The 14,185-nt window shown below is 41.2% G+C and overlaps 1 pseudogene; it reads left to right on the top strand.

Moving 5' to 3' along the window:
* Positions 1-12,314, top strand: part of LOC134205976 (poly [ADP-ribose] polymerase tankyrase-like) — a 29,017-nt pseudogene extending 16,703 nt beyond the window's left edge.
* Positions 12,315-14,185: the final 1,871 nt, after the last annotated feature.

Raw genomic sequence — 14,185 nt, 5'->3', positions numbered from 1 at the left:
CATTTGATTCTTTGTCACACCCAATGACGGTATCAAAATGATCAATAGATTTTAAGTTTTACCAGAAAATAATGCAATACGAGTTTATGGACTACAACATAAGTTTTCACATCTCTACGTGATAGATTTAAAAAAAATCTAATACGTTACGTTACGGATTTACTCCAAAGCTGGTCTTTGGAAACTTGACATTTTTTGCTTTACTTTAATAATTTCATATGAATTGAACATATTATACAATTCATTTATATTCATAGTACAAAAAATCAAGTTTTAAAATAAGGACAAAAACACTATTTATATCATTGCTATGAAAAAGTAATGATAAAAGCTAAATCAGAAGATATGGTGCGTAAAACTGATTGACGCTAAAACCAAGAACCGCATGTGTAAATTTAAATTATTTCTCGATTTAAAATAGTTACGTAAATTGACTATTAATTTGAAATCAATTCCCGAATTTCACAGTCAAACCCTGTTACATCATGTCGATATTCGTTTGAAAATTTTTTTAAATTTTTAATTTCTTTTAATTTTAAAATTTTTAAATTTTTAATTTTTTTAAATTTTTAAATTTTTAAATTTTCAAATTTTTGAATTTTTAAATTTTTAAATTTTTAAATTTTTAAATTTTTAGATTTTTAAATTTTTAAATTTTTAAATTTCCAAATTTTTAAATTTTTAAATTTTTTAAATTTATAAATTTCTAAATTTTTAAATTTTTAAAATTTTTATATTTTAAAATTTTTAAACTTTTAAATTTTAAAATTTTTAAATTTTTAATTTTTTTTATTTTTAAATTTTTAAATTCTAGAATTTTGAAATTTAAAAATTTAAATTTTTTTAAATTTTTAAATTTTTAAAATTTAAATTTTTTTTTTAGTTTTCAAATTTTTAAATTTTCAAATTTTTATATTTTTAAATTTTTAAATTTTTAGATTTTTAAATTTTTAATTTTTTTTTAATTCAAATTTTAAATTTTTAAATTTTTAAATTTTTAAATTTTTAAATTTTTAAATTTTTAAATTTTTAAATTTTTAAATTTTTAAATTTTTAAATTTTTAAATTTTCAAATTTTAAATTTTTAAATTTTTAATTTTTTTTAAATTTTTAAATTTTTAAATTTTTAATTTTTTTTTAATTTTTAAATTTTTAAATTTTCAAATTTTTGAATTTTTAAATTTTTAAATTTTTAAATTTTCAAATTTTTACATTTTTAAATTTTTAAATTTTTCAATTTTTAAATTTTTAAATTTTAAAATTTTTCAATTTTTGAATTTTTTGAATATTTTTTCTAAGTTTTTGTCTTATTTTATTTAAAATTTTATTTCATTATTTTCAGAATTGTGAGTTGCGCACCACTCTTGGAAAACATTTGAATATTTAAATTTTTAAATTTTTAATTTTTTTAATTTTTAAATTTTAAAATTTTTAAATTTTAAATTTTTAAATTTTTAAATTTTAAAATTTTTAAATTTTTAAATTTTTAAATTTTTAAATTTTTAAATTTTTCAATGTTTAAATTTTCAATTTTTAAATTTTTAAAATATTTTTTCTAAGTTTTTGTCTTATTTTATTTAAAATTTTATTTCATTATTTTCAGAATTGTGAGTTGCGCACCACTCTTGGAAAACATTTGAATATTTAAATTTTTAAATTTTTAATTTTTTTAATTTTTAAATTTTAAAATTTTAAAATTTTTAAATTTTTAAATTTTTAAATTTTTAAATTTTTAAATTTTTAAATTTTTAAATTTTTAAATTTTTAAATTTTTAAATTTTTAAATTTTTCAATGTTTAAATTTTCAATTTTTAAATTTTTAAAATATTTTTTCTAAGTTTTTGTCTTATTTTATTTCATTATTTTCAGAATCGTCAGTTGCGCACCACTGTTGGAAAACATTTAAACAGTTGGGAGAACACATAAAAGCGGGTTTGTCTTATGAATATGAATTACTTGTTCCCAGGAGGTCTCCAGTAACCCCCTCACACTCGGATTACTCCAAACATTCGGCTACACTTTTTGATATTGCGGCTCGATTCGATGCGCGTAGTTGCATTGTTGGTTTCTGTGGTGCTTCGTCGCATTCATTATTGGAAAATTTTCCCAGGACGGATTCCGAATTCCTGCAGCAACCCGACCACGCTGTTTCGGACTATTTAACCATCAAAAACGAACGATGTACAAAGTGCAATGCTTTCAACAACAATCAACTGCTGGGGATAAATAATAAATTACGGCTGAAAACAATGACGACTGACCCCCACCTGCTAGTGTATGGCGAGTGCAAAAAGGGTCCCGAAAGACCGAAGCGAAAATGAACAACATTTATTTTAATCCAATGTTAATGCGAAGTAATTAAAAATCCAAATTAGTCTGTTAATTAAATATTAATGAATGAATTTTCCATTTTCATACACGAGCTTATGCAAATATATTTATCCGGGAGGAGAATGTTCTTTCATGACAAGTATTGAGCCGAATCCAAAAGCTGATGCCCCAAAGCACTTTAATTGAACACAGTTGGTAAGAAAATAGCTCGAGAAAAATTTAGCTTCCTAACTTGTTGGGCAAGTCGTCTCTAAAGAAAGGCATCATTAGCTTCATTAGCTTCACTAATCAGCTTTTGCTTTGTATTCAGGCCTATCGTTTATAAACGTTGCGCATCTGAAGCTCCCAAATTAAACTGCAAACAGTAGAGCAAATAATTTAATAATCATCATAAATCTACTTATAGAGATATTTTTCTAATGTTTCACCAACAGTTATTTAAATTTCAAAGAGTTATCTATTATAAAAATAAATTATTACAAAAAAAACTACTGTCTGGGGCAAAACTAAAATCAGTCAAATGCTTTCCAAATGTGTTCCTCTTTGAAAACCAATTCCAGGTGACAGTGCCATGCCTAGCTACAAATAAACCCGACGGATCCCGATTTGAATACGCGGAAGACATCGCTTCAACAAGGACGTCCGACAAAAAAGTTTTCCAGAATTCTAAATTTACTCTCGCATCAAATGCAGAAAGCTTCTGCCATCCGAACCGCACCTCTCGCATCGTACCGAAGATATGTCTGACTGGGGGCTGATCCCCAATAGCTGGCTTCCTGCTACCCGAGTGCAAAAATCAATCGATTCCGAAACGTACGACGGCATTAGTCAGGAAACTAAATTGAGACACCTTTAACTGGAACGAGTTCAAATTTATTTCGCGCGGCGGCGGTGCCCCGATCGATCGTTCGATGCTTGGCGAATAAATGACTGAAAGGGGGGGGGGGGCAGTCGGTGAAGGCGAATGGGGCGAGTGGCTGACGTTTCCAATGTGTACACATGTACAAGTGTCGTATCGTTCCACACAAATCGAACGAAGCGCACTGCGTATTCAAATTTGGGGTGGAGCGCGAGGCGCGGCGTTCTTTCCCACAGAAACACTTAGTTCGACTTGCCGCAGAATGAGGAGGAAAAAAAATTGCCGGAAAAAGGAAGAGACTCACGTCATGTGGATTCTGTATGAGGATGGATCCAGCCGGTTGAGAACATGAGCGTAGCGATGCGTTGTTTGCTGTAGGAATGAAACTAACGCAGAATACTTTGATCAAAGTTTATCGAGTTTTTCAAAAACATTTTCTATGCCATCGACCTAAATGCCCTAAAGAGCACTGATAACACTGTCAGCATCTGACAGAAGTCTTGAAAGCTTAGGACGCAAGTCCTTCTGGAAGGAATCTTGAACGCTTCTGTCAGAAAACTTGAAGACTTCTGGCAGAAGCCTTTAAGGTTGTTGAAGGCCTGCCAAAAATCTTGAGAGGCTTTTGGCGTAAGCTTTAAAGGCTGAAGGTTCTGAAACTTTCTGACAGAAGTCCTGGAGACTTCTGATAGAAATATGGAGACTTCTTATGGACGTCCTGAAACTTCTGATAAAATTTCTGAAGACTTCTGATAGAAGACCTGAAGACTTCTAATAGAATTCCTGAAGACTTCTGATAGAAGTCCTGAAGACTTCTGATAGAAGTCCTGAAGACTTCTGATAGAAGTCCTGAAGACTTCTGATAGAAGTCCTGAAGACTTCTGATAGAAGTCCTGAAGACTTCTGATAGAAGTCCTGAAGACTTCTGATAGAAGTCCTGAAGACTGGAGGTTCTGAAGACTTCTGATAGAAGTCCTGAAGACTTCTGATAGAAATATGAAGACTTCTTATAGACGTCTTGAAACTTCTGATAAAAGTCCTGAAGCCTTCTGATAGAAGTCCTGAAGACTTCTGATAGAAGTCCTAAAGACTTCTGATAGAAGTCCTAAAGACTTCTGATAGAAGTCCTAAAGACTTCTGATAGAAGTCCTAAAGACTTCTGATAGAAGTCCTAAATACTTCTGATAGATGTCCTAAAGACTTCTGGTAGAAGTCCCAAAGACTTCTGATATAAGTCCTGAAGACTTCTGACAGAAGTCTTGAAGAGTTCTAACAGAAATCATGGAGGCTTCTGACAGAAATGTAGAAAACTTCTAACAGAAATCCCGAACTCGGGCTCAGAAGCCTCTTGAAAGGAGGCTTCCGAACCTCTTGAAAGGAGGCTTCCGAGCCTCTTGAAAGGAGGCTTCCGAGCCTCTTGAAAGGAGGCTTCCGAGCCTCTTGAAAGGAGGCTTCCGAGCCTCTTGAAAGGAGGCTTCCGAGCCTCTTGAAAGGAGGCTTCCCGGCCTCTTGAAGGAGGCTTGAGGCCTCTTGAAGGAGGCTTCTGAGCCTCTTGAAAGGAGGCTTCGGAGGAGCCTCTTGAAAGGAGGCTTCTGAGCCTCTTGAAAGGAGGCTTCTGAGCCTCTTGAAGGAGGCCCTGAGCCTCTTGAAAGGAGGCTTCCAGGCCTCTTGAAAGGAGGCTTCCGAGCCTCTTGAAAGGAGGCTTCCAGGCCTCTTGAAAGGAGGCTTCTGAGCCTCTTGAAAGGAGGCTTGAGCCTCTTGAAAGGAGGCTTCTGAGCCTCTTGAAGGAGGCTTCCGAGCCTCTTGAAAGGAGGCTTCTGAGGCCTCTTGAAGGAGGCTTCCAGGCCTCTTGAAAGGAGGCCTGGGCCTCTTGAAAGGAGGCTTCTGAGGCCTCTTGAAAGGAGGCTTCCAGGCCTCTTGAAAGGAGGCTTCCAGGCCTCTTGAAGGGAGGCTGAGGCCTCTTGAAGGAGGCTTCCAGGCCTCTTGAAAGGAGGCTCTGAGCCTCTTGAAAGGAGGCTTCCAGGCCTCTTGAAAGGAGGCCTGAGCCTCTTGCAAGGAGGCTTCTGAGCCTCTTGAAAGGAGGCTTCTGAGCCTCTTAAAAGGAGGCTTCTGAGCCTCTTGAAAGGAGGCTTCCAGGCCTCTTGAAAGGAGGCTTGAGCCTCTTGAAAGCAGGCTTCCAGGCCTCTTGAAAGGAGGCTTCCAGGCCTCTTGAAAGGAGGCTTCTGAGGCCTCTTGAAAGGAGGCTGAGGCCTCTTGAATGGAGCCTGAGCCTCCAGGGCTTCCAGGCCTCTTGAAAGGAGGCTTCCGAGCCTCTTGAAAGGAGGCTCTGGGCCTCTTGAAAGGAGGCTCTGAGCCTCTTGAAAGGAGGCTTCCGGGCCTCTTGAAAGGAGGCCTGAGCCTCTTGAAAGGAGGCCTGAGCCTCTTGAAAGGAGGCTTCCAGGCCTCTTGAAGGAGGCTTCTGAGCCTCTTGAAAGGAGGCTTGAGGCCTCTTGAAAGGAGGCTTCCAGGCCTCTTGAAGGAGGCTCTGAGGCCTCTTGAAAGGAGGCTTCTGAGCCTCTTGAAAGGAGGCTTCTGAGCCTCTTGAAAGGAGGCTTCCAGGCCTCTTGAAGGAGGCTTCCGGGCCTCTTGAAAGGAGGCTCTGAGCCTCTTGAAGGAGGCTTCTGAGCCTCTTGAAAGGAGGCTTCCAGGCCTCTTGAAAGGAGGCTTCTGAGCCTCTTGAAAGGAGGCTTGAGCCTCTTGAAGGAGGCTTCCGGGCCTCTTGAAAGGAGGCTTCTGAGGCCTCTTGAAGGAGGCCTGAGGCCTCTTGAAAGGAGGCTTCCAGGCCTCTTGAAAGGAGGCTGGGCCTCTTGAAGGAGGCCTGAGCCTCTTGAAAGGAGGCTGAGGCCTCTTGAAAGGAGGCTTCTGAGCCTCTTGAAAGGAGGCTCTCGAGCCTCTTGAAAGGAGGCTTCCAGGCCTCTTGAAGGAGGCTCTGAGCCTCTTGAAAGGAGGCTGGGCCTCTTGAAGGGAGGCTTCTGAGCCTCTTGAAAGGAGACTTCCGAGTCTCTTGAAGGAGACTGGAGCCTCTTGAAAGGAGGCTTCTGAGCCTCTTGAAAGGAGGCTTCTGAGGCCTCTTGAAAGGAGGCTTCTGAGCCTCTTGAAAGGAGGCTCTGAGCCTCTTGAAGGAGGCTTCCGAGCCTCTTGAGAGGAGGCTTCCGAGCCTCTTGAAAGGAGGCTTCTGAGCCTCCTGAAAGGAGGCTTCCGAGCCTCTTGAAAGGAGGCTTCCGAGCCTCTTGAAAGGAGGCTTCCGAGCCTCTTGAAAGGAGGCTTCCGAGCCTCTTGAAAGGAGGCTTCCGAGCCTCTTGAAAGGAGGCTTCCGAGCCTCTTGAAAGGAGGCTTCTGAGCCTCGTGCGAAGTTTTAGACAGAAGTCCTGAAGCTCACATAATTCCTGAAGACTCTTCACATAAGTCCTGAAGTCTTCGCACATGTTCTGAAGGCTTTTCTTAGCAGCTCCTAAGACTTATGTTAGAAGTCCTGAAGACTTCTGACAGAAGTCCTGAAGACTTCTGACAAAAGTCCTGAAAACTTCTGATGGTGGTCCCAAAGACTTCTGAAAGTCTTGAAGATTTCTGACAAAATTTCTACAGACTTTCAACTGAGGTCTAAAGACTTCTGAAAGAAGTCTTGATGGATTCTGACAGAAACCTTGAAGGATTCTAACAGAAGTCCTAAAGACTTTCAACATAAATTTTGAAAGCTTCTGACAAAAGTTTTCATTGCTTCTGACAGAAGTCCTGAAAACTTCTTGCAATAAGTCTAGTAGGCTTTAGACAGAAGTTTTGAAGGATTCTTACAGAAGTCCTGAAAGTTTCTGACGGAAGTTGCTTACAGAAGCTCTGAAGCCTTCTGACAGAAGTCCGCAAAGCTTCTTATGAAAGTCCTGAAGACTTTCAACGTTAGTTCTCACAGATGTTTAATGTCCGTTTTCCTCTTGATTTACCTCGAGAAGTTTTTTGAGAACATCTTTCATAATCACATTCGATACTCCTTCGTAATAAGTCGCTTTCTGAACTTTTGAATAATTTCGTAATACCCATTCCAACCTCCTTACTACAACCACTCCATCCAGATGCAGAACGATGCGCGGTTAGAATCGGCACGAATCGGCATTGGGCAGCGGACGGATGCGCCGGCGAAAAAAAGCGAACGAAAAATCATCCAATTTCCTCTTTTTTTTTCTGGTTAGACTTATTGAAAATATGTATGCTTGTAGCGTCGTCGCTCGCTTTCGTGAGCAAAGCATGTGTTCGTGCGTCCCCAGACTCCACTTTCTCAGCTACGATCGGAATTCCTTGTGAATGGAACAGTTGGACCGGCTGAAGGAGGTCCCTCCGGCTCACCCAGCAGCAGTGGCTGACTTCGTCACATGTATTCACATATTCATAGATGATACCGCGCGCCTCAACCCTAGCAGGAGACACATGGGTGCGACACAAATTCCGATACGGGAGATAAATGGGAAGCTGTGGCTAAAGATTGGATCGACGATTCCCGTGCCCCTTCGTGAGGCAGGCCGCTCTGGCACCAAGTTGCCAAGTTCCTGTGCAAGAGAAAAATCGGAGCCGTCGGTAAAGGAAAGCTGCACCGAACTAAGTTGCAATTCAAATCGGTAGATTGTGCGATGTGCATAAGCAGATGAAAATAGAATGCGGTTGCCTATCGGTATAGCTCTTCGTCGGATCAAATGGATTTCTGCGACCCCTTGGCGATAATAAATCAAACTGCCAGTGTGGGAGTGCGGGAAAATGGGGAGGGAGTTGGGTTTTTTTATTTGCGGGCCACATATGGAATAAATGAGAGGTCAATAGAACTAGGTTGGTTTTGATATATAATTCATATTGAATCGAATCGGCTTCCGTTTTTCATCGGCTTTTTCATTTTTCTTCAAATGTGTTTTTTTTTGTTTTCTCAGTCACTTTTTTTCTACAAATTAGAATCTGAATCGCTCCAAGAAACTTTATCAGCGTGCCGTAATAAAAACGAAATTGATCGACGTATTACCAATGGTGACTTTTTCGTCTGAACCTGTTTTAACTAAAATTTCCAAATTTTCAAACACCTGTAGGAGTTCGCGCTTAATCTTTGATTTAGAAAATCATGGAAAATAAAAATAATAATACCGTTTTCAGAGGACTATTGAAAACACAGTCTATCTCGAATAATAATGACTGCGGAACTAGACCCTTCTCATTAGGAGAGAGACATTAAACCGCCTAGCATAGTGACGTCATATTTAGCAACCTGCATTTTATCCTAAAGGCCAACATCCTGAATATGAATATATGGACCAAACTATTTTTATTACAGTCAAACCTTAATGGTGGACAAACATGACTCATCCATTCTGAAAAGGTCCTCTTATCTGACACGTACCATGAATGAAACGATAAAACCAATCACTTAATAATGTCCACAACATGCGGTTCATCAAAACCTAATAGAAGTTCATTTCCAATAAAACTGTCACCGCAAACGTCTCGTTGGTTCTCTGACCGTTCGTCATTTTCTCAACACCGTGCGTCGTCCGAATGGGGGGCGTTCCCCTTGACGATTGTCAGCGTTCCCTAACACACCACCCTTTTTCCCATTATTTTCGACTTTCCCCAACTATGTACGGCGGTTGTCGTCCGAATGCCTACGGCTCGTAAAACACAAGTTGAGCCAATGAAAGTTCCAACCCTCCACCGCAGCACCGCAGGCACCTGTCGTCGGTAACTTTCGAATCGGAAGAACGGAACCCAACACAATCAAGTTTCTATTACCAAACAATAATCTAATCTTCGGCTATCGCTTCCAAAGTAAACTCCAGAGGGTTGTTCCATCCCCGCACCCCATTGTAGGGAACGATTCTAGTTCAAACGAGGCGAATAGTCATCCCCGGTATCATCGGAGGGTGGAAATAGAATGAAGATAATAACACAAGGTAAGCGTATAATGATATCCACGTTTTCCACTGCCTCCAAACAGGGAACTGCTCCGCCTGTCAGGCTCTTGGTGTCCCCTCAACTCATTCGAAAGAAAACTCCAAACTTTCATCTTCGGGCGATAACGGTGATCACTTTTTATCGGGGGATGATGATGACGACTGTTATTACTACTGGAACCGAAAGCAAACATGAGCATGGTTGGTTGGTCGGGTGGAAGAGTAGCTGCCGTCAGCGAATTCTTTGACACGGTTCATTGAATTAAAGGGAACAGTTTGGAGGAAAACGAGCTCACCTATACGGGTTTCGCTTCCCGCAGAAGGCTTTGCCATTGTAATCTACGATTAAGAGATTCATAGAGTTGTGAATTCAATTATCCGTTACGATGGAATGGTTTAACGTTACAAGTGATTTGAATCAAACAGTGTTTCCTCATTATTTTACCTGTTTTTCAAAGCATGGATTAAGTCTACAATTAAGGTTTACATTCCTTAATATTCTATGCGTTAATATGTACATGGCTTCAATTAATTTTAAGGTAGCAATTTCTTTGTTTTGTAGGGTCAGAAAATAAAAATAATTTCGTTTTTGCGATCAAGTTTTGATTAAGTCAAAATAAGAATTTATGACGTTTTTCTCTTTTCAAGTAAAATCATAGGTTAAAATTATTTGGAATTATTTAAATCTCGGATACTTATTCAAAAGGACGTATGTGATTTTGTAAACAAAGATTCAAACGTCGATTTATCCAATCTGATAGCACTCCCACGCAAACCATCACCACAGACAGGTAGGGGAAGCATTCGGCTACCTATTGGTGGTGTTGGTTTGCGTGGGAGTGCTATCAGATGGGACAAATCGACGTTGAAATCATTGTTTACAAAATCACATACGTTCTTTTGAATAAGTACCCGACAAATAGTGAAACATTACATTACGTGAATAATTTGCAAACCGGACGAAAAGAAATTTGAATTTTTATTTGTATGTCGATTACGAGGTTTGTGTCTTGACTCAATTATTATCCAAATAGAAATTGACCATGTACTGTTGTACCCGCACGGAAGGATGTCTAAAAGCGAACAGGAATCTACCTCGTTAGGACACAAACCATCATAGTCAAGTTTCAAAATAAGTTTGGGTTCGAACCAAGTGTATTTTGCCCTCGGGTTTTTGCGAGTGTGTTTGTTTACCTCTACACCTCCATCACTTTGCTAATCAGTTGAATCGGTTTAGACCAGTTTATTCCGCGCTTTTTGTTGTCGCCATCTTTTTTCACATGTTACGGTCGCCGGGAAGTGGTTGAATTTCTGCTCATCAACGGTGCATCGATCCAGGCCCGAGACGATGGAGGACTCCACCCGCTGCATAATGCGTGTTCGTTTGGTCATGCCGATGTCGTTCGCTTGCTGCTGGCAGCCGGCGCCAATCCAAATACCCGGGACAACTGGAACTATACCGAGGCCGACAGCAAGGGTAAGGTGGATGTGTGCATTGCCCTACTGCAGCATAGTGCTGATCCAAACATTAGGAATTCTGAGAACAAAATTCCTATGGATCTTGCTGATTCTTGTACCCGGCCGGTTCTGACGGGTGAGTACAGGAAGGATGAACTGTTGGAGGCAGCGCGGTTCGGGTCCGAAGATCGACTGTTAGTATAGCTGACCCCACTGAATGTCAACTGCCATGCCAGTGATGGTCGCAAGTCCACTCGTCTGCATCTGGCCGCTGGCTACAACTGAATTCGGGTGGTGCAAATTCTACTGCAGCATGGTGCTGATGTGCACGCCAAGGACAAAGGCAGTCTGGTGCCGCTGCACAACGCATGTTCCTACGGTCACTTCGAAGTAACTACTCATCAAGCACGGTGGCAACGTGAACGCAAATGATCTTTGGGTCTTCACACCACTGCATGAGGCCGCTTCCAAAAGTCGGGTGGAGGTGTGCAGTCTGTTGTTGGCTGAAGGTGCCGATCGGACGCTACTTAACTGCCATAATAAATCTGCTATCGATTCCGCACCAACACGCGAGCTTCAGGAAAAGATCACATGTAAGTTGGGGTTCAAATGAACTCAATGGAATAAAATTTATACAATATATTGCTCACTTTCAGATGAATACAAGGGACATTGTGTACTGGACGCTTGCCGCCAGGCGACTAAAAAAGAACCTTACCAATGAGACTATAAATTTTATCCATCCGTACAGTGGTGACACTCCTCTGCATGCCGTTGCTGAGTCCGTCTATCCGAAGTGAAAGGCAAAGGTATTGGAGGTTCTCATCAGGAAAGGTGCTCTACTGAACGAAAAGAACAAAGACTTTCTCACGCCCCTGCACATCGCTGCGGACAATTTTCACTACGAGATAATGGATGTGCTGCTACGTCACAGTGCCAAGATAGACGTACTGGATGGGCTCGGTCAGAGTTCGCTTCACCGGTGCGCCCGGGAAGATAACAACCAAGCATGTAGACTGTTATTATCATACAATATTGACACTAGTGTTGTTTCGCTCCAAGGATACGCTGCTGCTTAGCTAGCGACTGAAAATGTACTGAAAATTCTACAGGATCCACCATCGGATACGGTGGATCTCGAGTGCCAACTGTTGGAGGCAGTTAAGGCTGGTGATTTGGATACTGTGCGACGGATTGCCCTGTCAAATCCGATGACGGTTAACTGTCGGGATCTGGATGGACGTCATTCGATGCCGTTGCAATTCGCCGGTACAATCGTGCCCCGGTGGTGGAGTTCCTCTTGGAATATGGTGCCGAGGTACACGCATCCGACAAGGGAGGGCTGGTACCGCTTCATAATGCTTGCTCGTATGGGCATTATGAAGTAACCGATAAATCACGGGGCCAATGTGAACGTTGCCGATCTGTGGAAGATCAGTCCGCTTCATGAAGCAGTTGCCAAGGGTAAGTATGACATTGGAAAGCTGCTCATAGAAGTAGTTTTTTGTTCATTCAAGTTTGAAAAAAAAATATAATGAATCGTTTTTCCAATTGTGCAGCATGGAGCAGACGTAACGAAGAAGAATCGTGATGGGGCAACGCCATAAGATTTGGTTCGGGAAGGCGACCAAGATGTGACAGATTTGCTTCGCGGTGAAAAAAATTCTGAAAGGCATCGCCACCCTCCGGGCCACCACAGGCCAGAATAATGCAGGAGGCAATGCAGCGAACTCCGAACCCGGGCACCCTTCTGGTGGATTTACTTCCCGACGAAAAGGGATTACTTACCGTCGAAGAAGAAATGCAACCGACGATAAGAGAGCACCGGGATAATGGTCACTCTGGTGGATGATATTGGATTTTGACGGGATTTGGATTAGATTTTATATAAAGTCCAGAATTCGTTCCCTCGGGAATACAACAAGCGTTTTTCGAGAATCTCATAGCTGTTCCTTTCGGGACTCCACCAGGCGTTCCTTCGAGAACTAAATAGGCGTTCCTTCGCAAATCAAATAGGCGTTCCATCGAGAATCCGGTAGGCATTCTTTCCAGCAGGCGTTCATTCGAGAATCCAGTAGTCGTTCCTTCGGGAATACAACAGGCGTTCTTCGAGAATCCAGTAAAAGTTCCTTCTGGAATCCAAATGGTGTTCCGTTGGTAATCCAATGGACTTTCCTTCAGAAAACCAATAGGCATTCCTTGGGCAATCCAATAGGCCTTCTTTCGCAAATCCAGTTGGAGCTCCTTTGAGAATCCAGTTGGCGTTTCTTCGGGAAACCGGTAGACGTTCGTTCAAGAAATCGATAGACGTTCCTTCGCGAATCTAGAAGTCGTTCCTTAAAGAAATCAATAGGCCTTACTCCGCGAATCCAGAAGTCGTTCCTACAAGAATCCAATAACCGTCCATTCGGGATTCCACCAGGCGTTCCTTCGGGAAATCAATAGGCGTTCCTCCGCGAAGCCAGTAGTCATTCCTTCGGGAATACAATAAGCGTTCTTCGAGAATGCAATAGACGTTCCATCGGGAATCCAGTAGGCGTTCTTTAGAAAATCCAGTAAGAGTTCCTCCGCGAATCCTGAAGTTGTTCCTTCGGGAATACGATAAGCGTTCTTCGAGAATCCAATAGCCGTTCCTTCTGGATTTCACCAGGCGTTCCTTCGCGAATCAAATAAGCGTTCCATCGATAATCCGGTAAACGTTCCTTCGAGAAATAAATAGACGTTCCCCCGCGAATTGAGAAGTTGTTCCTTCGGGAATACAATAAGCATTCTTCGAAAATCCGATAGACGTTCTTCGAGAATCTAGTAAGAGTTCCGTCGGGAATCAAATAGACTTTCCTTCAGAAAACGAATAGGCATTTCATAGGCAAGCCAGTAGGCGTCCCTTCGCAAATCCAGTAGGAGTTCCTTATAGAGAATTGGTTGGCGTCTCTTTGGAAAACCAGTAGACGTTCCATCAAGAAACCATTAGGCGTTCCTCCGCGAATCCAGAAGTTGTTCCTTCGGGAATGCAATAAGCGTTCTTCGAGAATCCAATAGCCGTTCCTTCGGGAATCCACCAGGCATTCCTTCGGGAACTAAATAGGCGTTCCATTGAGAATCCGGTAGGCGTTCCTTCTGGAAATCAATAGGCGTTCCTCTGCGAATCCAGTAGTCATTCCTTCTATAATCCAGTAGGAGTTCCTTCGGGAATCAAGCTGGCGTTCCTTCTTTATTTTAGTTAATTCTCTCAGGTTTCCACAAATAATTCTCCCAGGTTTCCCCAAGGAATCCTCCCAGTTTTTCCCACGGAATCTTCTCAGGTTTTCCCAAGGAATCCTCCCAGCTGTTCCCACGGAATTCTCAGGTTTTACCAATGAATCCTCCCAGGTTTCAATGAGGAATTCTCCCAGGTTTCCTCGAGGAATCCTCCCAGACTTCTTCAAGGAATCCTCCCAGGCTTTCCCAAGGAATCCTTCCAGTTTTTCTTAATGAATCTTCTCAGGTTTCCCTAATCAATCCTCCCAGGTGACCTCAAGGAATCCTCCCAGTTTTCCCAAAGGAATCCTCCCAGGATTTTCCAATGAATCCTTTCAGGTTT

Source organism: Armigeres subalbatus, chromosome 1, assembly GCF_024139115.2.
Source record: "Armigeres subalbatus isolate Guangzhou_Male chromosome 1, GZ_Asu_2, whole genome shotgun sequence".
In the NCBI taxonomy this organism is placed as follows: Eukaryota; Metazoa; Arthropoda; class Insecta; order Diptera; family Culicidae; genus Armigeres; species Armigeres subalbatus.
This window is presented reverse-complemented; position numbering and strand designations above follow the sequence as displayed.